The 22,633-nt window shown below is 46.7% G+C and overlaps 2 protein-coding genes across 2 annotated transcripts in view; one reads left to right on the top strand and one right to left on the bottom strand.

The window, feature by feature from the left end:
- CHST8 (carbohydrate sulfotransferase 8) overlaps positions 1 to 11,655 on the bottom strand; it is a 170,099-nt gene extending 158,444 nt beyond the window's left edge. The window contains exon 1 of the mRNA XM_015292473.4: positions 11,552 to 11,655. The gene's annotated coding sequence lies outside the window, so the exon portion shown is untranslated. The remainder of the gene's footprint in view (positions 1 to 11,551) is intronic.
- The window catches only part of PEPD (peptidase D), a 365,025-nt gene that overhangs the window by 181,304 nt on the left and 161,088 nt on the right, over positions 1 to 22,633 (top strand). The window lies entirely within an intron of this gene.

The raw sequence follows: 22,633 nt of genomic DNA, 5'->3' as shown, positions 1-22,633 counted from the left end.
AGCCCTGCAGATGGTTGTAATCTGTCTAATATTGTTGTATGAAGTCTGATCGGGCAGGTGAAGTTGTAGTAAAATTGTCACACTGCTCAGAATAAATGTTTGTACAGCGTGATGATAGAAGACCTTTTAGAAAGCTTGTCATGTCCTGTGTGATGGCAGTCCTCGTAGCCATTGCAATTAATTACTGGGGGGTTCTTTTTCATCTTTAATAAACTTAGAACTAAGAATTAGTTACTTTAAACACAGTATTATTGATAAGGTACTTTTCATAATCTTTCAGAATTAAGATACCGTTTGCAATCTAGTAGAAGCCCGGGATCAAAAGCCAGCTCTATTTCCAAAAGCAGAGCTAAGTGAAAATAGAGGGCTGGTACAGAGGGGTGGAAAGTACAAGGGAGAAGCGGGAGAGCACTGGTTAGCATGATAGATCGTTCTGTCCTACAGGGGACATCATTACTGTCAGGTTCTGCGGAGGCATCGGAGTGAATGGAGATGTGCAGAAATCTAATCCGGGCACATGCACACAGGGACACTTGCTATGGTGTAGAAGGCTTTTTCTATCTTCCAGTACTTTGATTTTCTTAGAAATCTTATAACAGTCTAACTTCACAAATGTAGGTTCACATTTCTCCCTTCATCTCTCCCCTCCCGTTGCACTGGGGGAGCTGTAATTCTTTCCCCATACAAAGCTCTTGCTCCCAGGCATAGTTTCCTTTGCCACAACGTGACACAACCTTTTTCCTGAGGCTTTTTGCTTTGTGGATTTGTTACAAACTTTTTTTGGGGAAAAAAGGAGGCAGTAAGGTAAAAAGAGACTTCTCTGCTTTGTGGGCCCCAGCAGCCAGCTGTGCTGTGGGGTTGGCTGAGGACAGCCTGGGGCTGGACGAGCCAGGAGTGGCTGCTCTTGTGTGGCCCGAGCAGGACCAGCTGAATGCAGGGTTATGGGGGCAGGTCCAGCAGTGCCACCAGGTCAGAGATTCCAGGGGAGATCAAAATCATCAAGACGGAACACTTCTCCTTTCCCAGAATTGCGTTTCCTTCCCAAGAATTGTGTATTCAATGGCAAGTTTTAAAATTGAGGCTTTCGATCTTTAATGCAACCAAAATCGGAATTTTCCTTAGGGTATAATTTCTCATTTCAGCAATAAAGCTGAGGGAACCACTCTCAATGGAGAAACAGTGTCTTGGGCCAGTAGCTGACGTTACTTTCTGACAGAGAGGTGCAGCCAGTGGGCACAGGCACAGTCCTGAGCGTAACTCTTCCTCCCAGGGGCAGCTGAGCAGTGCAGAAGGCTGCACCTCCCTGGGCAAGGTTTGGGCTTCAAACAGAGTCTGACCCTAGGAGTCTTTGCTGTCAGATGCATTTGTTAGCCCTGCTTCTTTCTGCTTACGCCTTGGCAGCCGAATGGAGAGTTATGTGGAATATTTTCATTTGCAAAATTACGTTTGGTGAAAAGTAATATTTCATAAAGTAAACAATATTAAAAAAAATAGCCCTTCTCAGTAACATAATATAGATAACGAGGAACTGAGTGTGAGGCCTTGTAAGTAATGGCTGTGCAAAACCATGATGCTGTGTATTGCTGGTTACCAGCCTTCAAAAGAAGATGAAAACAAAGGAGGGCAATGATACATGGATTAGAGAACGTAACATGCGAAGAGGCTGAGAAAGCTAAATTCAGAGTCTGGTGAAAGAGAAGGCTCAGGGGGAACATGATCACAGTCTATAAATACCTTCAAGGTAACAATAGAAACGAAGGGAGGGAATTATTCACAGTCTCAGAAAAATTGTAGGCCAGGGAGCAATGGCCTGAAGCTAAGAAAGAAAAAGTTTAGGTGAGATATTAGTGGGGGAAAGAAGCCCTGACAAAAGAAAGCAACAGAGCGGTTTAATAGCTGAGTAGGGAGAGCGCCCAGCATAGCAGTGCTGCCAGGTCTGCGCAACAGTGAGATGGCATATCCCTGGGAAAATGAATAAAAAGGAGGTGGGGGCTTTAATCACATGCACAGGAGCCAAAGGAGATGACAGGAGTGCCTTGTGGTCGGGCAGCCTGCTCTGGCTGTGCTGTACAGCACTGGGTGCAATGCCGGGCAGGGCTGCACCAACTGCTTCCTCTGCCACGCTCGTGTGCGTCCATCGTGCACACCCCACATCCAAGTGTGAGCCTCTGCATCTGGTACAGAAACAGTATTGTAGCAGCAACACTGTATCTGAATCAATCTCATACAGTCCTGAGAGTTTACATTTGTTATTAGTAAAAGTGAAAAGCCTGATGAGCCTATGCTGATGTTCTCCAGTGGAGGTTCACTGGTGTTAAGATGGCTCCAGGCAGCAGACAAACGCTTTGCCAGGGGTATCTCCGTGATGAACATCTTGCAGAGGAAGTGTTTTGGATTCACTGTTTTCTTGTTTACAAAGAGCTACTTAAGGTAATGATTCTCTGATGGCTGCACAACAGGTAATAGAAAAAGCCTTTCAAAAAGGATCTACGTAAAGTCACGGAATGACTGGATTACAGAGGAGCTCCATTTCTGGTAGTGCAAATTGCTGATAATATCAGACGCAATACTTGGAAGACCAAAACCCATGACAAGTTTTGCTATTCTTTGGTTTTAAAGCTAACGCTGTATTGCTTGCTGTGCAGAAAATCTAATAATTATAGGTGAATTAACAAATCTAAAATAATTTTAAAAGTCACTCCTTTTTTTTAAAGCATTCTCCATCATAAGGAATGCAGATAGGAAAGTACAAGTATTTATGGAGGGTATCTCCTGAACAATCTGGACAAAGGGCAGCCCAGACAAGCAGCAGGGATCTGCCAGACCTTCCCCAAAGTTGCCTTTCTTCAATAATTTCATAAAACAATCTGCAGTTACATACATAAGCTTGAACAATTGTATTCCCGAATAGCTATTTAAATGAGAGAAACGACAGCCATTCTAAAGACATATCTCTGTTACAGTCTATAATGAATGTAATCTTCAAGGGGCAATAACTTCCCTGAATTACACAATTTTTCTGTTACAAATGTCATATGTTACAATCTCAGTTATCAGCTGCTCTGGCTGTGGACACGCGTTTCTCAGTGAGGCATCTCAGACACACACAGCATACAGTAACTACGACGAGTAATAACGTTAGAACTTCTTTTGATATCTCATGTTAATAATCTTTCAAGTTATTTTTCCCCATGTGAATACAAAAGGCACAACAACTGTTTGGAGATCGACAATTATCGCCTCCTTCTAGCTATCTATACGGAAAATGCCTTTGGCTAATATAACTTAAGCCTCTTCTGTAAATTCATTTCATGCTTTGACGTTAGCTAACAATCTCTGTCGTTGAAGACCAACGCTCAGCGATCACTGGTGTGAGCGGAGGTGTTACCCACTGCCTGCACTGCGCCCTTCCCTGCTGTGGGGCTGCCGAGGTGCAGGGCAGGGCTGATGGCTCCCAGACAGATTGTGGGCAGCCAGGGAACTTCAGCCACGTGCCGGGTAGGTCCCAAGGTCACCGCCGGAATCGGGAAGGAGAGCTATAAATTACAGAGCGCTGGGCTGCAGCCAAGCCCCCAGGAAGCTGCATTTAGCATATCATTCTCTGAGCAGCAGGATGAAACCTCGACTCCCTTTCAGACAGAATTTGAATGGAATTTGTTATAAGAACTGATTGAAATATCACTGCCTGACTTTCTGCTATGACTCCAAGACAGATTGCGATCACTGGAGGGAGAAGAGGGCTGTCTTCCAACCAGCCCAAAATGATGATGAGGATGATGATAGAACCCTATCAAATATTTATGGAAACCAGATTAATTTTTCTGCTAGCAACATGCCAACATTATAGGAGACTTCAGATAAACTCTTGACGTTAACCTTAGTTCAGCTTTTTCTCGGTATAAACCAAAGGCTGAATGAGCTCATTCTGGTATTCTGAATTAAAAATGCTCAACAAAGCTTAATAGTGCTGTAGTTGGTGCAGTACAATGCAGCTGATTTCCAGACTGCCATCAGCGCTGGCGATCCCCTATGTAAGGTGCAGGATTAGAAGACCCTCACGTGAGCTCTCAGCTCCAGCCACTGGCTCCCATTATGTTACATGCAGTATCTAATGCTCTGGGGACACGCTGAGTCCTCCAGAAGTTGCAGCATAGTCAAAGCAACATAGCTGTGCTATTCCAAAGCATTAAAAATCATTTGTACGAAGAAAGGAGGAAATAATTATTCTAAGGTTAGGAAAGTTAGTTTAGAACAAAGGCGTTGGGAAAAAAAAAAAAGAAAAAGAAATGATCCATGTAAATATTCTGTACCATAAACATAAAACCTCTGCATCTAGCTACCACACCATTAACTCTGAGACTCTGTTTAAAATGTGCAATGTGGTTATTGACAGTCTGTGGGCAAAGGGGCAGCTTGAAAGGAAATCCCCTCTCCTCATCCATGAAGGAAGAGCAGATGCATTGGGTGCTAGGGCAGTTCCTGCTGTGCTGGCACTGAGCTGGGTGCCGGGGAGCCATGGGGAGATGCAAGAGCTGGGGGAGGGCTGGATATAGGCAAGAGAGAGCAACCATCTGGTGGGCAGCAGCTTACTCAGTTGATCTCACATCTGTAACTAACAAGTAGAGATGAACCATTTTGCTTGTGAGTTATAAGTGGTTCCTTCAAGCACTGTTGACTAACAGGCAGGGTCTCGTTAGCAGGGAAGGCCAGCAGCGTGGCTGATCAGAATAGCTCTTGTGAAGAAAAGCTAGAGAAGTAACAAACTAGCTTTTGTTGGAGACTTGAAGATTTTTAGATACAGGTGTGGTGAAGTATACTTCTGGGGAAAGCTGGAAGAATACATGGTAGAGATGGAAGGGAATGAAACTTCCCTAGAAAGATCGTGTTGGATGGAGTCAGTTCTTCCGTGGGAGACATGAAATAGCATCTGGTTGTGCTCTGTTACCTACCCACAACCCAACACCAGGGTCATCTCCCAGTGAGTGGCTTTCAGTCACTGCAGACTGGGACAAGACTATCGTATCTCCTACGTGAGAAGCCAGACTAATACACTTCTGCCATGAGAAACAAGGGCTGTGTTCTGTGAGCACTCCTTACTGTGAGCCTTTGGCATCCACTGAAGTGAAGAAAATAACTGCTATTTTGAACTGCAACACAAGGAGGAGATTCATGGTGCCCTTCCTTGCATGTGCCTGCAGATTCATGTGTTTTATTGACCACAGCGATACTTTTACAATTTCTTCTTCTATTTCATAGATCTCTTCACAAATGGATTTTGTGATTCCTCAGAAATGAGATGATCAAAGGATCAGGAACCAGAAATTAGTTTGTTCTTTGCCAAATGAAAGAGCAATATTGTTCTAATCCCTTCTTACATACCAGTCTAACTTCTGGCGCAGCCTTTGGATTTCTGAAACTATTTTAGTAATTCAGCTCTTACTGATTTATATGCTTTAAGTAGATCAAGCAGATCATGCAAAAAAAACTTTAGAAGTCTATTATGTAATTATGTAGCATCTCCCATTAAAGAACTTAAAAGCAACAGAAAAATTAATTCATCTTTAAGTTAAGCAGTATCCCCATTTCAGGATATAAAAATGAAAGTGTGTTAAATCAGATGTTCAGACATGGCTGCCTGAAGTCAGTGATCCACATCCATGCATCGCTAGCTAACTGCTGCTTTGATTCTCCAAACTCGGAAGGGATCGTTTATGCATTGGAACAGAAAGAAAAGCCAGTATTTCTCAAACTATTTATGAGCATGTTTTAAAGGAATTAAAAGGGACCCAGATTTAAATACCAGGATGTTCTGTAGCTTTGGCTCAAACTCGGAATTGTTGAAAAATAAAACAACTTTCACTTAGCTCCTACCTGTAGGTGGATGTCAGCTTGCAGGCATTCAATTCAGAAACCACACTGAAAGTTTATATAACTGATCTGGCAACCTTCACCAGTGTGAATAATTAGTGCTCTCTCAATGAGTGTCATTGACAGCAGCTAGCTGACTTCCACCAGGTTGGTTCCTGGGTGGTTGGGGCCGGAAGGTCGGCCCCGCTGAGGGCTGTGGTGGTCACACCACTGCTGGCAGCACCACGTGCAGCCTCCAACCCCGCTCCCAGGGCAAGGATGGCACCTTCATGGAGCCAGGCTGCTCTCTGATGAAGAGCAAAAGGCCATTTGTGCGTACTGTGATATACATCTCAAATTACGTATTTTAAGGGAGGTGCAATCATTGTCAGGTCTGCATATTTAATGGACCTTGAGCTATAAACATGCTCAGAAAAGTGCCTAGTTAATATCAGTTTGACAGTGAATTGGCACAGTGCTGAGCTCCGATGCATCAAATTAGCATCGATCCACAAAATGTTACTGAAAGGCTTCTTAAATCTGCCAAGTTTTAAAAAAAATCAATTCCAGAGAAGAGGGCTTCTCCCCATCCCCTGCCTTTTTTTTTTTTTTTTTAAAGTCCTTTCTAATTCCCTACCCAGAGTCCAAGGGCATTCCTTTAGAAATGCTAATTCTTTTCAAACTTCGCCTTCCCATCCTTGTTCAATAGTGATCAATTGCTCTTAGGTTGTTTCTTCTGTGTGCACTTCTAATCCTCCCTCTGGGTCGGGAGCAGTGCAGCTGGACTGCACGGTGCCCATCCGAGGTACGGCTGGCCGCTGCATGGTTGATGCACGTACGCTGTTCTGGGATGCGGGTGCTCCTCTGCCTCCTGTGGCTGGGTAATAACTTCCAGGTGGGACTTGAAGGAACTGGCACTGCCTTATTACATTCCTCCATGGCTTTGGTCCTGGCAACTTCAACAGCTTCCGCTCTCCCTGCATGACATTAATACAGCTGCGCTCAGCAGACCCGACTTTGCTGGAATGCCCTCAATAAACACAGGAAAGCTGGCACACGCTTCTCTCCAAGGGGTTTGTGGCTCTGCTTCAGTTTGAGCTCAGCCTGCCAGCGATGGGGTTTGTTAACCTCCTGGCGGCCTGAGAGCCACCCTGCCCCGGGCGCTCCAGCAGGGCTGGCCCATGGTCTGCTGGGAAGGGGAAGGTTTTGGCGGAGACTGATGGTGCTGGAGGAGGCATTCTCTGGTTGGTATTAGCTCGCTTTGCTTGCATTTTGCTCTATGGATTTTCAATAACTGTGATAGAAGAGCATATGTTGAAACAAAAGAATTAAGACACAACGGTGACATTTTTCTCCATAATTTTTTATCTCGCTCTAAGCAGGGATACAAATGGTAGCAGAAGGGTTCAGTACTTAATAACACAGCTTTCTTTGAAAATGTGCTGTAACAGCTATTGAAATGTTTTGCTAACAGAAGTCATGCAGCAGCACCTGTGAGGCTTTTGACATTAGTCTTCATCCGCTGAAGGAAGGGAAATTGAGTTGGTTTTGGAAGAAAAACCATGGCATGGGCTGTTAAAGGGCTGCCTGCAGGGAGGGGTGTGTGCTGTGGCACAGCTACCGCACGACGGCACGGGCCAGCACCAAATAGTTCCCAAAGTGGCCCTGCCAGCTCTGGAAGGTTGTCCCCAGCGTGGCAGCGACTGTGCTGCAAGTGTCCCTCTTGCTTCAGCCCCTCTCAGCTGCCGTCCCACCGTGCTGCTCACCTGTGAGGTCATGGCGTGAAGGTAGAGCTCTTGACATGGCACATGCCCACAGCTCAAGTGGCACTGGGAGTGGAGGTGGTGCCTGCAGAGCTTCTCCTTGCTGAATGCTCTTGCAGTGCTACTGGGACTGCTGTGTTGTGCCCTGGTCCAAAATCTCCCAAAAAGATGTACAAAGGACTCTTTCTGAGGTTGTCCTCACCTGATCCCAGTCCCAAACAGACGCAGGAAGAGGCTGAAGGTGTTGCTCCCCTGAAGCCAGGGAGAGGTGTCAGCTGCCATGTGATGACTAAGGCTCACACACTCATTACTTCTATCAGTTAGAGCTCTTAATCATTTTGTGCTGTTTCATTCTGTAACGTGAATTCACTTCAAGCTGTGAAATTCACTATTTTTGCCATGACTAATTTGTGAAATCTGCCACCTTCTTTTGTGATTTGCTTTGTGCCCTAGTTAGGCATCATCTGTCTGATTAGGGAAATCTGTGATTTGCTTCTTGCAGTTGAGCCAATACAATTTTATTCCCCTCCTTTCTCCTCTCCACTCTCAACTATGATTTCATCATCATTTCTGTCTTTCCATGGGAACAGAGCAGCGTGGAAGCCATCTTTGCTGGGATCCGCACGCGGTGAGCCCTGGCTTTCCTCTTCTGCGTAAGGCGTGGGCTGGGCTTGGTCTTGCATGGGCTGAAACCAACCTGAAGATCTACCCTGACTTTGGCTAAAGCCACTTACGTCTATTATTTCACGTTTACCATCTGAAGGCATTTCTTCCTGCCTGGTTACTGCAATATTTTGGAAATCATTTCCCACCTGCCTTGCTAGTGCCTTGTTTCACAATGCATTCATCTGTTACTCTTTATACTGAGTGTTGCTGGCATTACTAAATGCTATAAATATACCCAGTATACCATAAAAATACACAAGCAGCTGACTGGTCCTGCCTGCAAGAAATACTATTAATCTTTGATTTTTCACATGCTCTGGGCAAGATCCAGAGGGTGCTTGAGGAACATATAACAGAACTGGGTCCTAAATTTTGATTTTCTCAATGACTGGTTAATGTCTACCAATATTTCCCCATGCTCTTAATGTCTTAATTGGTCTTTGAAGAAGCGGACAATCCACTTGTCCTTCTACCCATAATTTACAACCTTTTGCAAACCCGGTGAAATGCTATTTTGGTATTTCTCTCACTGAAATACAGTGATAAATTACCTCGGTGTAAGATCAGTAGGAGCAGCAGAGTGGATATGCAGGAGAGCTTACTGACTTGCTCTTGCCAAAATGGAGCCCTGCCATGAAGTTCAGAGGGATCGCGAGCTGCCCGGGATATCCTCGCGCTTCCAACAGTCCGTCAGTGCTAAAGCACGTGGGGTTATGGAGCACAGAGTGTCACGAGATGATGACGGGAGTGCAAAAGGAATCTTCCCTCCTTGCTCTGCTCATTCTCACCACAACTTTCCTTCCATCCCTCTCTTCCTGTAGTCACTTTTCTTTTTCCCCACCAGTTCCACACGCACTGAGTTAATCATCTCCCTATCCAAAATGCAATCATGTAAATAAGATCAGCGGCACCATTTCTATTAACAGATAGATAGATGGGAAAGTCTGTGCTAATCCCTGCCTGTAATTAACCCTTCATTAGAGGTCAGGAGGAGGTTCAGGAATATCCCAATGCACGTTCATTACTTCCATCCAGCTATCAGAAGACCTGCGGGCCGGATCCTGCTCAGCACCCCACACTCAGCGCAGGCACTCAGCAGCCCTGCCAGCCCCAGCTATTTACTCAGCACCACCGTGGACTAATCAGATGGCAATAAAAGCTTTTACTGTGCCATCCTGTTTGCGATCAGCAGAAACATAAAAAGCACGTTAGCAAATTGATTTTTGGCATTAATTGTGAGCAAAGAGCATTATCCCGGGTACCGATACTTTTTTTTTTTTCAGGCGGAAAAATTCTATTTTAGTATTTCAGAAGTGCTTCTGGAAGATGCTGAGATAAGCCCAGCGGACACACTTCTCAAATACCATAAGGCAAAGAGTAGTTACTGAATCTCATCAGTATTATTAGCTTACATAAACATAAAAATTTGAATAATGTTGAAAAAGCTAAATTCTCCAGATAATCCGTAATCAGTAAGCGTTCATTACCGAGATGCAGCAGATATGCACGGGATTTCCCCGGTGATGTGCTGGTTACAGGACTTGAACGGTGCAGCAGAGCTGCTCTGCACAGCCTGGGCACAGCGGGTGTGGGCGCCTTCCCGGCCCCACTCAGCGCAGGGCACCGGGGCTCACCGCCTCACTGCACAGCTCCGCTGGTTCATAAATAAATCAGCCCCGTGCGATGATTGATGCCTCCGTATAAATAATTAAGTCTTGACCTTATGTTATGACACTTGGTAAATTTTTGGCACTTGGAATCAGTGCTCAGAAAACATCCCTGATGCTGGATAAATAAGGGTGGGATGAGATTCAGGGGGGAGGGGAGACGGATTTCTGTTTACGCTCATTTTGTTCTGTTTGATTCCATCAACTAATTGATGATGATGATTATTAATCTCTGTTGCTGTCTGCGCTACGGATTTAATTCCTGTCGGTGATTGCTGTTGGAAGTTTGCTCCATCAGAGCCACGGTTTGATTAGGTTTCAGCAGCCCCAGTTCCAGAGCTCCGCACATCGGGTGCTGTGACCCGGGCACTTGGCACTGATTTTTGCTCCCGATTTCCTTTGCTCAATAGTAGCGCTCCAGCAGCCCCGTGCCGCTGTCACCCTGCCGGAGCAGGGCAGGTAGCAGGTGTCTGCAGAAGTTTAATTTGGAAGCTCATGAATTCAAAAGGAGAGCTTAGCGGTTATCCCCGACACGGAGCTGCTGTGGCCTGCTCCTGGAAAGGAGAAATCCCGGGGACACGGAAGGAATTGAAGAGATGCCAGGCAGCTGGCGGGCGAAACCTTCCCGGGATGAGCTGAGGACAGCCCTCATCACATGGGAGCACCGTTAACAAACAAAAGGGATTAGAGGCTCTAATTCTGATCTTCACTTATGAGACCGCTCACGTTTCCCATTCATCCCTCTCTGGCGTTGTGCATGCTGCCTATTCTCTGAAGAGCTGCAACTTTTAAGTCTGGCAATAAAACGCGAGCGGTTTGGGGTAAGCTTCTAACATAAACAGAACAAAAAGAGAGCATCTCCGGTTTTTTGCAAGCATGTAAATCTGCACACAGCGCAGATCGGCCGCAGACAAAGCAGTATCAGAATACCATTGAATAAGGCTTTCCTAACCCCTCCAAACGCACACATACACACGGATCCGGCGGGTCCCGCTCTGTCCCCGGCTGCTCGCACACTGCGGCCGGGCAGCCCCAACCGCGGAGGGGCCGGGACCGCCCCTCCCCGCCCCGCCCCGCCCCGCCGGCGGTTGTCGCTCCCGGTGCCCGGCTTCCCACCGGAGGGGCGCGGGGCCGCCGGGACGCACCGACCGTGACCGGAGCCCGACCCGCAGCCCGGTTCCCCTGCGCGGTAACTCCCGGCACACACAGAGCATCAGTGCCCCTTCCGCTGATGCACAATGTGAACTCCGGCTGAACTGCATTTCCAAGGCACTGAGCTGCCATCGTTCCCAAACTAGTTTCTTTCGCATCCCCTTATTTTCCGTACAGAAAACGACCCGGACGGAGGAGGCACGTACCCAGAGCAGCACCGGCTCCGGCCCCACCCCGCTCCCACCTCCCCAAGTTGCGCTCCCGGTGCGGCCGCTCCGTGCCCCGAGCCCGCACCTGCCGGGCCGCCGCTCTCCGCGCAGCCCCCGGCACCGCTATCCGCGGCCCCGAGACGGGGGTCCGGGCAGCCCCGCCGCAAGTTTGGGCACTTTCCCGAAGTGACGCGGGGAAAAGTTGGGGCGCGGGTGGGGGGACCCGAGCGGGGAACGAGCCACTCACCTGCGCCGCGCTCAGCGCATCCTCCGCTCCGCGCGGCCGCGGCTCAGCGCTGCTCCGCGGGCGGGAGGAGGCAGCGCGGCGGGACGAGAGCCCGCAGCTCCGGCAGCCGCCGCCCCGCCCCGCCCCCGCGCCGCCGCGCCCGGCCCCCGCCCCGCCGCGCACCTCGGGAGCCGGGCGGCCGCGCTGCCGCGGCCCTTCTCCGCCGGCGGGGCCGGGTGGGCCCCGCGGGTCCGGGGCGAGCTCGGGGCGCCGCGCCCCTGCGGCCGTCAGAGCGGGGTCTGAAGGGTAAAGCGGGGGTGGGAGGGCTGCGCCGGGGGCCGGGCGAGCGGTCCCCCCGGAAAGTTACCGGCCCGGGGGTCCCGAGCTGGGGAAGCCGCCGGGATGCTGCTTTCCGAGAGGGAGCCGGCGGGGAGCTCCGCGTAGCTGTGTGTAGGTGCGAGCTGCCTGCCAGTCATGTCCTCCTCCGGTCTGCGGTTCTGCGACGGGATTGAAAATAGATGGATTTGCAGAGCGGCAGGGGAGAGCGGTCCTGCGCGGGTGGGAGCGCAGCGCCGAGGAGCAGCGGGGCTGGGGCGGCTGGGGGGGCGCCGTGTGGCGGTGGCGGCGGTGGCAGTGACCTTGGGCAGTGAACCCGAGCGGCTGTAGCGGCCGGGGCGCAGCGGGGCCAAGGTGTCACATCTGGGAGTTGGGCTGCAAACTGTGCGGTAAGTGCGCAGACGGGGCCTCTTGCACTCTCTGCTGGCTGTCTTCCATCCTAAAATATGGAGAGGCTTTTCCTCCGCGAGCGTGCAGTGGAATAAACAGCCTGGTAATGGCAGAACCCGGGCGAGGAGGTAACCCCCGGAGCATCCTGTGCAGCGGTAGCTGGCTGTGGCTGCGGGCTGACCTGCAGGAGCCCCGCGGTGGGACCCGGTGATGCCCAGCAGGCCCGGCTGCGTTGTGCTGGCATCCCTACCATTAACTAAACGCTGCACGCATATGGTGCTAACTGCGTGTCGTATCTGCCACCCTCTGCATAGTTGCAGGTTTGTCTTATAAATAATCTATGGCATTTATCCTTTGTCCAGACTAGCAGAAATACATTATGCTTAGTCTGATCCCTGGCAATCAATTATTCCAATTAAGTAGGTGTTATATTAAAGTATTGATTAGGGACCCGATCCTGTAGGCAGCGCTTTGCTGATGAATGGAGTGTTTGGCTGAGAGTTTTGAGGTCTGACTTCATGCAATTCTATTGTAACAGCAAAATGAAGTGCACACAGTACAGCTTTTTGGGGAACCGCATTCATTCCACTTGGGAGTTCAGAGGCAGAATAGGACACATTCCTTCCACAAAAACCTTCACTTGAACTACTGCTGTCATATTCTTTGTGATGCAGGATACATGGGTTGTAACAACACGAGGAAGTCAGGCTAACAGGGGCAGGTGCGTTGAGTTACAGACTGGGAATTTAAGCATCTCCTGATGTCTGTGGCTATGGCAGGTGAGCAGGGGAGTGCTGTGCTGAGGGCTGGCTCTGCTCTGCATCAAGAAACTTTTCCTGCTGCATCGGCAAAGCAGGGTTCTCTGTCTGCCCGACGCGTGTTATGATAAAGGCATTAAATGGCTGGCCTTGACACCAAGCCTCAGTCCTGGCTCTGGGTGTGGTGCTGGGGAGTTGCTGCCCCTCACCTTGAAGGATTCCCGGTCAGGTTTTGTTCGGTTCTGCCTCCATTACTACCAAAACGTTCTTGGAAATTTGAAAAGGTATCTCGAAGCTACGATTTCTTGGGTTAATTTTTGTGTTTAGGAGGATTGATTCTTTTTTTCTCCTTCTCTCTTTGTCTCTAATGGAACAGAAGGCACCACGAATCCCTTTTGTTTACTTCTTTGTTTCTGCTCCTGACTGCCTAATAACATGAGCAGATACGTGCGTGGCTCTGGATGCAGTCTGGTTTTAGTTAGTGGCTGTTGTGAAGTTAGGAGGAAGAGCAAAAATCAGACAGCTTTGGTTTGGGAGGGTAGATTAAGGAAGTGGGGGAAAACAAAAATATTCAGGAGTTTGTAAGAAAAGAGCATACTTAGGTGCATGAGTTACAACAGTGAAAGCTTTTCACATATTTGATCGAAAATGACATTTCTTCTTTCTTTAAGACTAAAACACGTTAAAGCTGATGCCATTGGTCGCGGTAGCTGTGCTGACTCGTGCACTGGGTGTGTAAGGAAACATCCCCACGCACAGCGCTGGCTCCGGCGGTACTGGCAGCTGCTTGTGGTCGGGGTTGTTGGCTGTCTTGTAGTACAGATTGGCACGTAATTAATGGGATTATATGCAGCGTTCTTTAAAATTGGGAGGAATTTCTAACCTTTGTTTAGTCACAAACAATGTCTGGTTTTGGAGTTTTTACTGTGAAAGACTGAAAGGCATTAGGAAGGGAGTGAAATTTAATTATAAAGCTGCTTTTGGTGCTCAGATGCATGTAAAATATTTCTCATATAAATCATTTCTCTCAGTGATTTGGAGCTGGATATTTATAGCAATGCCATCCGAATGCTTTAGAAAAACAGTATTTCCCCAATCCTGCCAATTATTTGCAAAAAATCATGTTTTTTTTTTATATTGTATATTACTGGAAAGTTCATCTTACATTGAGTCTTTATTCCTCTCTCATAAAATAGCACAGAGAAAAATGAAGAGAACATATGGTGTCTTCTATCAGTCAGTCATCATTACTGCTTCTTCACACTGTGTCATCACCCCGCAAATAGCAAATGAGTGTGAATTTCTCCCTGCTGAAAGAGAAAGGAGCAAACTGGTTAGTGCAGCCAAGTAAAGAAAAATTAATAAATATTACAATAACCATCAACTGGAAGGTTATATAAAATATTAAAGACAATGAGAATGCAGAGGGGAAAAAAGAAACTAAACTGCCAAACAATCGTATCAAACCTGCAAATGTTGATCTGGAGCAGGACTCGTGGCTTTCTCTTGATTTGATAACCAAGCTTGAAATATTGATGGGACACAGTCTCTCTTGCCCATTTTTTATGAATGGTTCTGTGCTATTTGAGGTGCTCAAATATACAGTGCTCAGATAAGAACTGTGAGAAGTGTAATGTAATAGTTTGTCTCTGGGGCATCCATAAAATTCTGCATTTCCTCTTTAAGCAGACATCTAGGAAAAATATAATTTTATTTAATTCCCTGATGTTCCTATTACACTTCTGGTGTAAAGGTTGCAATTCAAATCTTTATCTGCAAAGCCTCTCTGCCATGCTTAAATCTCTTGCAAAAAGATATATGACAAAGCAGCCTTGGAAATAGCTGCCATAGGAACTTAATAAACCCCAACTGCAAACATCCATCCCAGCTTTGAAAGGGATATTTCAGAATCAACCTCCTCTAGAAGCAGCAAAGGCAGTTGAGGATTATGGGGAAAAAGACATGCATGTATAGGCAGGAGAATGGGATGGTGTCTGCTGGGGATTGTGGAAGAGGAAGAAGCACAATGGTAGGTAGTGCTTGGGTACAAGAAAGCAGGGTTAATGTTTGGTCTCTGAGAGTAAGAGCGAATCTGGGGGAATTTCTTATATTCTCTTATTTTTTGTTGTTTCCACGCACTCTTCCTCTGGAGGAGAAACACCTGTGCGTGTTGCACCTGAAATACAGGAGTGGCAAGGCTCACAGGGGAGCCCGTATCTTTATTAGCCTGAGCAATACCAATTGGGCAAACTATTGGGTATATAAAGGGTTCTTTGGGAACAAATAAAAATCTCAGGAACAATTCTGGAAACCTCAAAAGGCAGGGTTGAAAGACAAGTATGAGATCATATGGTTCATCCTTTGGTAGCAGCAGCTAATTGTCCTCTAGAGACAGAGGACATCAGATATTTCATAAAATACAGCCAAAAGGCCAAGAAGGATCAGTGTGGTTTAGACAGGGAAGGCCGAGAAGCATTTGATTTAGTCCAAGTGAAAGCAGCCAGACTTACCAGTCTGAAAAGCCAAAAATCTTGCTCAAAAGTACTGCTCAGGAGCTGTGTTGATATGCTGGGGTAACCAACTGGGCACTGCAGCCTTTGTCACAGCAGGGATGTGCTGGGGGGGCACAGAGGGGTTCTTTCAGCAGGATGCACAAAGGTGTGTGGAGGCACTCCTCATGAGAGCATGTAAAGGCAGAAGCATCTGAAGTGTTTAATGTCGCTGTATTGTTCATCCCATGTAATTTCCTTTGGCCCTTTGAAGGACTGAATCAAAGGGTTGGTTGTGTAGGATAGTGGTGCTCTCCAAGGCGTAATTTGCTGCGAGTGGAATGATTTCCTGTTCTAACTTAGGTTTCCACTGGCTGTATTCAGACCCCATCCAGTTCTGGCACTGGGAGCTTGGGTCTCCGTAGGAATTGTCGGCTGGCCTGGGTAGATCTGCTTTGTCATTTCCAGAGACAGTAAGTCAGGGACAGAATTTGTATGCACCTCCTTGTTGTCTGTGTTTGGGCAAGAAATTGAACCCTGATCTATCAGTATGGTGATGGACTTCGCTGTGCAAGCAGATGAGATGACCCTGAGCATATTTTTTCAAGTGGATGAGTGGAATGAATCATACTGGGAAGATAAATTGGAGAAAAACATGCTTAATGCTTGCCAGCAAAAGTGATCCTCTGCACCTACTGGGATCATTCTATCACTGAAGTAAAGCCACCACTCTTTCATAGGTGGCACTAACAAGTTCCTTTTTAGGATGTAAGGAACAGGGGCAGATCTCCTGACACCTGGATTCGTTCTTGATTTGTATGTGCTCTGTAAGTCGGTGCAATGAGTCAGCAGAGGAGGCACAGAGCAGGCGTGAGTCTGCTCCTGAAGAATGTCTGAGGGCCAGCCTAAGCAAAATAACCAGAATGCAATAAATAATGCTTTCCCCAAGTCAGGTTCAGTTTTGCTCCTGGTTCCCTTACCATGGCCCTCCTCCCCCCTCCACCTGCCCTGCCTTCTGCTCTGTGCTCAGGGGAACCCCTCTGCCCAGGAGTGTGCCCCTGCGCCATGCCTCCAGCCCACCCGTGTGCTCTGCCCAGATTTCCCTTGTAGCCCTTCTCTTTTCTTTTGTTGCTTCTTTCATTTCTCTCTCATGTTACTAGTACTAGTTCTACTTACATTGTTTTTGTTGGTTTTTTTTACATATAATTAAGGGATTGATTTTGCACATGGTTCACGCGGGGGGCTGTCTGTGAAAGAAGCCAATATTTCTTGTTCTTCCTTCTACCATTCTTTTGCATCTGTCATGCTGTTTTCAAAAAACAATTAAAATAAGTACAAGTATTGCAGCCAACTGGGATTTCACCTAGTCTGCTTGCTTGAACGTCTGTTGTGTGAAATGGGAATGTCTTGCTCTGGAACTGCTACACGATACGCAGTTTCATTACATGACACCGTTCCTCATGTACTTTCACTAGCTAAAATAATGAGAGGAGAAAAATGGGGTGAAGTGGAAGCCGTGGATTTAGTTCAGGTTTTCCACCACCTCATTGGCTGGGTTTTGTTTGCAAACCCAAGGGTGCTTGAGATTCAGGTCACTTCTCTCAATCCCCCTGCAGTGGTAGGCGTGTGTGTGAATGCATCAGAGAGGAGAGATAAATGACTCACATTATGATCCATCTTTATTTCAAACAGTGCTCAGCAAAAGCGAGAGGGTGGCTTTTGTGTTGCAAACCTCATTGATTTAATTCTTATTTTGCAGAGCCAGGTGTGGTTTGGGTGGAGGAGCTGTGTAGGCATCTTAGCACTGAGATGCTGAGAGTGGCACAGGCCCGTGATTTCACTTCAGCCAACTTCTCCAAGCAAAGCTAGCAGATCAATTAAGGGGAAAAAAAGTAAACTGTCTTACACCTCTATGTTTTTCCCTGATTCTTCCCTCTCATTTCTTAACAGGCGTTGTCATCTTGTCTTGTTATAGGTAATAGAATCTGAAGGATAAGAAGGCAAAAATCCTCACTATTGACATATGTGATTCCAAGTAGCTCTTATTTCCTTTGTAAATTGGGGATTGTGGAATACTGCAGCAGATTTCTCATCAACTGGGGAAGGTCTGCTGTTGTCCTTTAAAAATCAGCTGCTGCCTAGGTGCACTGGCTTTCTTTAGAGCTGAAACAGGGATGCTTCCAGAATTCGGCTCACAATCTTTCCTGAATTTTGAATCACAAGAGCATCTCCAAGGTCACTTTCTGGAATACCTTTGGATTTTCATCACTTCTGGCCATCTGGACTGGATGAGCAAGGTGATAGCGATGAACTCCTTTGTGAACAACTGCCCACGTGACAAAGGGAAGAATGCCTTCAAACGTTGTGAAATGGGGAGGTAAAAGCTCAGGGCTGAATCGGGATTTCAGTTTTATTTTCAACTGAGCAATGTAACCTTTCAAATTCACAAAGCATTGTCAGTTCTTATAATCCTTTATTTAGTCTGCTTGGGTTTGATTTCTGTTTGTATTTTTACTATCCAGGGAGAAACAGATTCTGGCATCCTTTAGTCTGAACACTGTCAACTCTTATTGTAGGAATAAGGTGAGTAAGAATTACTTTTGTGAGCAAGATTTAATTGCCAGGACACTTAGAGAGCAGCAACAACAAAAGAATACCTGTATATTTTGATTCAAGCACTTTGTCCATTCTGGAAATGAGAGCACAGGCTGCCACATTGGTATGATTGTACTAAAATAGCAGCTTGTGTTTACATTTTAACTTTCTGTTATGCGGCTGCTGTCTGTGTAACTGGAAGCACACATTTAGGAGGTAGGAAATACCTGTTTTGTGGGCCCTGTTATGGTGACCCAAACCACCAAGGCACAAGCACGTATCCTTCTGCTGTGAGTGCCAGCTTGTGGGGCAAAGGCTCACGGCACTGGGGATTTCATTTTGTCATTGAATGTGCCAGAAAAGAATGCTCAGAAATAAGAGATGCAAATAATATTTTCTCTGCCTCTCTGAAATTGATTTTCCTTACGCAGTGAAAGTGGTCAGCAGCTCTTTTAATGCGCCACCGTTAAGTCTGCTCAGCATGGAAATTCTTCTTTATATCATCCAGGGCCAGATCCTGCCCTCACGTTCATTTTAGGTGGTTTCTTAGTATGCCAAATGTCTCATTAGTCTGCAAGTGCGATACGATGAAGCACAAAGCAATATTTTATAGCATGGCAGACTTGAAGTACTGACTGCAGTGTGAATGCTCTCAGTCTTTTATCTAATTCATTTGCACTGATCTGTAATAAAGGTGATCCCCGGCATGGCTTCCCCAAATGCTGATGGTGAAAATACAGTCATGTAGCAGAGATTCAAATGACATTCCCTTTTTTAATAATTCATCTCTAGTTATGAAACTGTACTCGAGGACTGGGGGAGCTCCCCTCCTCCTGCTCCCATTCCTTCCCACTACTTTTTTTGGAGAGACTAAATGAAGATCTTAGCTTAGGTTGTCATTTTGCAAGTCAAGCGGTTTCCTCATCAGCACATCACCCAGTTGTTTGACCTTTTGCACCTTAAAAAAGCGATGATACAGATCGCTGATAGGAATTCAGTGACGATATGTCAACCCTTCTTCATTAAGCCTGCCTGCTCGCATTGCAACCTCTCCCACTGCTGCTGTCAGAATACTGTAAACTTTGTTTGATCCCACTGGGTCCTTGAGGTTTATTTCATTAAGGAGTATAATATCTCCTAATGGAAGCTAGGTAATAGTAATACCAAGAACTAGGAAACAGGAGACTTTGTGTCAAAAGAGAATTCAATTTTAATTAATCTTTTCAGAGTAACTCAATTGAGTCTTCAGGAGGAACCTATTTCTGCTTTTCCCCATAGTTTCCTGCACTGATTCTGCATATTTTAAATCTGTAGCTCAGTATTCTGAGCGTACATCTAAATAGAAAACAAGAGATGCATGTCAGACCACATCTTTGGAGATCTGCTTGTACACAGCAATTGCATCTTTTCATATTAGCAGGACTCCTGCATTGTGGTGGCAGTAGGAAGATCCTTGTTTTCTTCTGTGTCTCTTTCTCCCTCTTTCCTTCCCACAGTATGTGTGCATGTATGTGTGTATCTTTGTCCATGCAAGTATAAACGTACATAAGTAAAATTATATACTCTTATTCTTGCACCGGGAAGAGGATTTTCCTCTTCTGACTTTCAATTTAAATGTGAGAGGCACATTTTATTGTTGTTTTCTCTGCATCCATTTAGCAGTGCAAGAAAGAATTATGTGTCAGCGTGTATGAGTGTTGTATATGTGTGTTTAGTCTCTGTCTATATCTACAGCCTACTGAGCCTGATGTAATAATTCATGCAGGGGTGACAGCCAGTTTAGAAATGATCCTCTAGAAAATGGGAAAAAAACCCACAAAGAACATATAAACTTGTAGTATTATCTCCTTTTAGTTAGTTCGTCCCCACCCTCCCAACCAAGGCTTTCTACATTTTTATTCTGATCATCTTTAGGGATGAGATAATGATCTCTTGGTGTTGCTGATTTTTTTTTTCTTTCTGATGTTGCTTTCAATTAAAGCCCTTTTATTACACCGACAATATTGTATTGATTATGATGGGAATGTATGGCACCCTGATGTGATCTGCCCCTGATCCCCACCCCTTCCTAGGCAGTGGGGTCTGTCCTAGCTGGAAGGTAGGGCAGGATACCCTTGTTTTAGGTGCAAAAGGCACAAAGTCGGTAATCTCAGAGCAGCAGCTGTTTATTGGCACACACTTTATGGGTGCTGTGAAAGCGAGGGGCTGATCAGCAAAGTGTGCTGGAAAACATGGTCTGTTTTTGGGTAACACATGGCTCTGAACAGGGACCAGAGAACCCCACTCTTGTTACTGTCATCTTTGGAAGAATGGGTAATGTGCAGTCAAGTTGAGACCCCTTTGCAGAGCAGGAGCCTGATGGGAGGTGGGCAGCCCTGCTGGAGGGAGAGCAGCCGGGAGCTCTGCAGTCTGGCTTCTGGTGCCCCATTTGTTTTCCATTTAGTTCTCTCCTTAGTTTTATTTAAGATTGTTTTGAGAACAGGAGGCTTCTGCATTTGGGAATTTAGCACAGGGAGGGGAGAACACTAAGGTTATGTATTGCTCTTTCTGTACGTATATATAGTATTGCTTTTGTTGTATAGTATAACTTGAATTCAGATGCACCGCTTCCCCTCACTGCAGCAGGTAATACATCTATCTAACTGGAGAGCTTCAGTGGGATGGGGCAGGGCTGACAGGAGAAGTAACGAGTTGAAGGGAAGAGGGAGAAGAGAGAAATGATAGCTAGAAAAGTAGGAAAAAAATAGAAAGTTAGGAGTAGCGAGCAAGAATGAAGGAATAGAGTGTGCATTAGGATCAAAAAGAAGGAGAAACACAAAATGGCTTGAGAATGGCAGGGAATCTCATCCTTCCCATAAATTGCAGTTTCCAGGAAGCAAAACAAGAAATGGTGATAGAGCATTGCCTTATGACTGGTCGAAGGCAGGAGCTAGAACAAAAGCCTGGAAGTAAAGGGGGGGGGGAATAAGGGGAGTGCATCTGAACATAGTGCAGCCGGTAACAGAGCTGTGCTGTGCTGTACTGGCACACAGAGGTGTTGGTAGATGTGTCACTGAGCACTGTGCTGGATAGAAATGCGAGGCTGGACCAACCACGAGAACTCCCAGTTTTCTGATAGATATGTTAAAAGATCTTGACTATATTGTATTTATGGGCTATTTATTTGACATGATGTAGAAATTTGCTTTTCATTAAGTGAGGAGAGAAAGTGAATCTGAGATAATAGTCTAATTCATAAAACAAAGCATCTTTTCCTTGGCGTGCTTAATGAAAGAGTCGAGCTAACTCAGGACGGCAGCAGAAGGCAGCTGCAGTAAGCATCCCAGCGAGCCGGCACCGTGCCCAGCGTGGGGTAACAGTGGCACTGGGTCAGCAAATGGCTGGAGCCTGCGGCTGTCAGCTCTTGTTTTGGGGCACATTGCAGGGGGTCATCCCTTCCCCTCCCAAAGGTGGAATGGCAGCAGGAGGCTTTGCATTTAGGGGCTGTTGACGTCACGTTCGTCACATTGCCCTGTCCTCACACAATCCCTCACGCTCTGCCTCTGCACACACCGCCATGCTGCATGGCATGGTGACCCTCAGAGCAGATTATGGGCAGGCAGGGCTGATGTCTGCCTGGAGCAGCACGAGGGATGGGGCCGTGGTAAGGAGCAGGGGTCTAGAGTTGTCATCTGCTGGCAGAGCCGTGTCTCTCTAGAAGCAAAACAGATCGATGCAGGTGAGGGTCATGTGCTTTAATTCCTGTGAGAATGCTGGGACTTGAGAACTGGAGTAAAAGTATAAACATTTGGAGAAGTTCATGGATGGTCCTTGGGAAGCGTGCTTAGAAGAGAAGACAGACAGCAGAGAGCACTGAAGAAAGCTCCCATCCTGTTTGTGCAGAATCCCACTGTCTGTCTGGCCCTGGGCCCAGTGCTGTGTGGCCATCCCAGAGGGCCAGGAGCTGCCAGGCAAAGTCCCTGGGTGCTGCGGCACAGGAGCGAGGCGGCCAGCTGATGTCTGACACTCAGATGTGAATGTGAACAACGGATAACAGGTCTGAAACTAGATGTTCTAGTTCAGAGGCTGTGACTAGATGCATCCTTTTTCCTGCTTCAGTGTTAGTTTCTCTCTTGCTCCCTTTTTTTCCTTCTTCCTTCAGCCAGCTCCACTGTGACTTTTCAGTACGTTCTTTAATCTTAGGGGCTGTGATATAAAATGATTTAATTTCACTGTAAGTAATTAAAATCCCAGGCTCTGTAATTTGCCCTTCGTTGACAGAGCCTGAGAGATCCCTTGCTGAAGGTGCTGCCAGCTCCCCAGCACGGCCCCATCACCGCACAGCCCCCAGCACATGGCACAGAGTGAACTCACTGCCCTGTGCCCCCACACCAGGCAGAATTGAGCTAGGCACAGGGGAACTGGGCACAGATAGCTGTTGCTGTCCCTGCCACAGCCTGCAGTGTGGTATGAGGCTCAGCTGGGGCTCTGCCATCACAAGCATTCCCCTGTTGCAACCAGAGAGCCAGAGCTGCTGCCGAAAAGACGAGTGAGGA

Source organism: Gallus gallus, chromosome 11, assembly GCF_016699485.2.
Source record: "Gallus gallus isolate bGalGal1 chromosome 11, bGalGal1.mat.broiler.GRCg7b, whole genome shotgun sequence".
Lineage (NCBI taxonomy): Eukaryota > Metazoa > Chordata > Aves > Galliformes > Phasianidae > Gallus > Gallus gallus.
The sequence above is the reverse complement of the archived record's forward strand: the minus strand, read 5'-3'. Positions and strand labels throughout refer to the sequence as shown.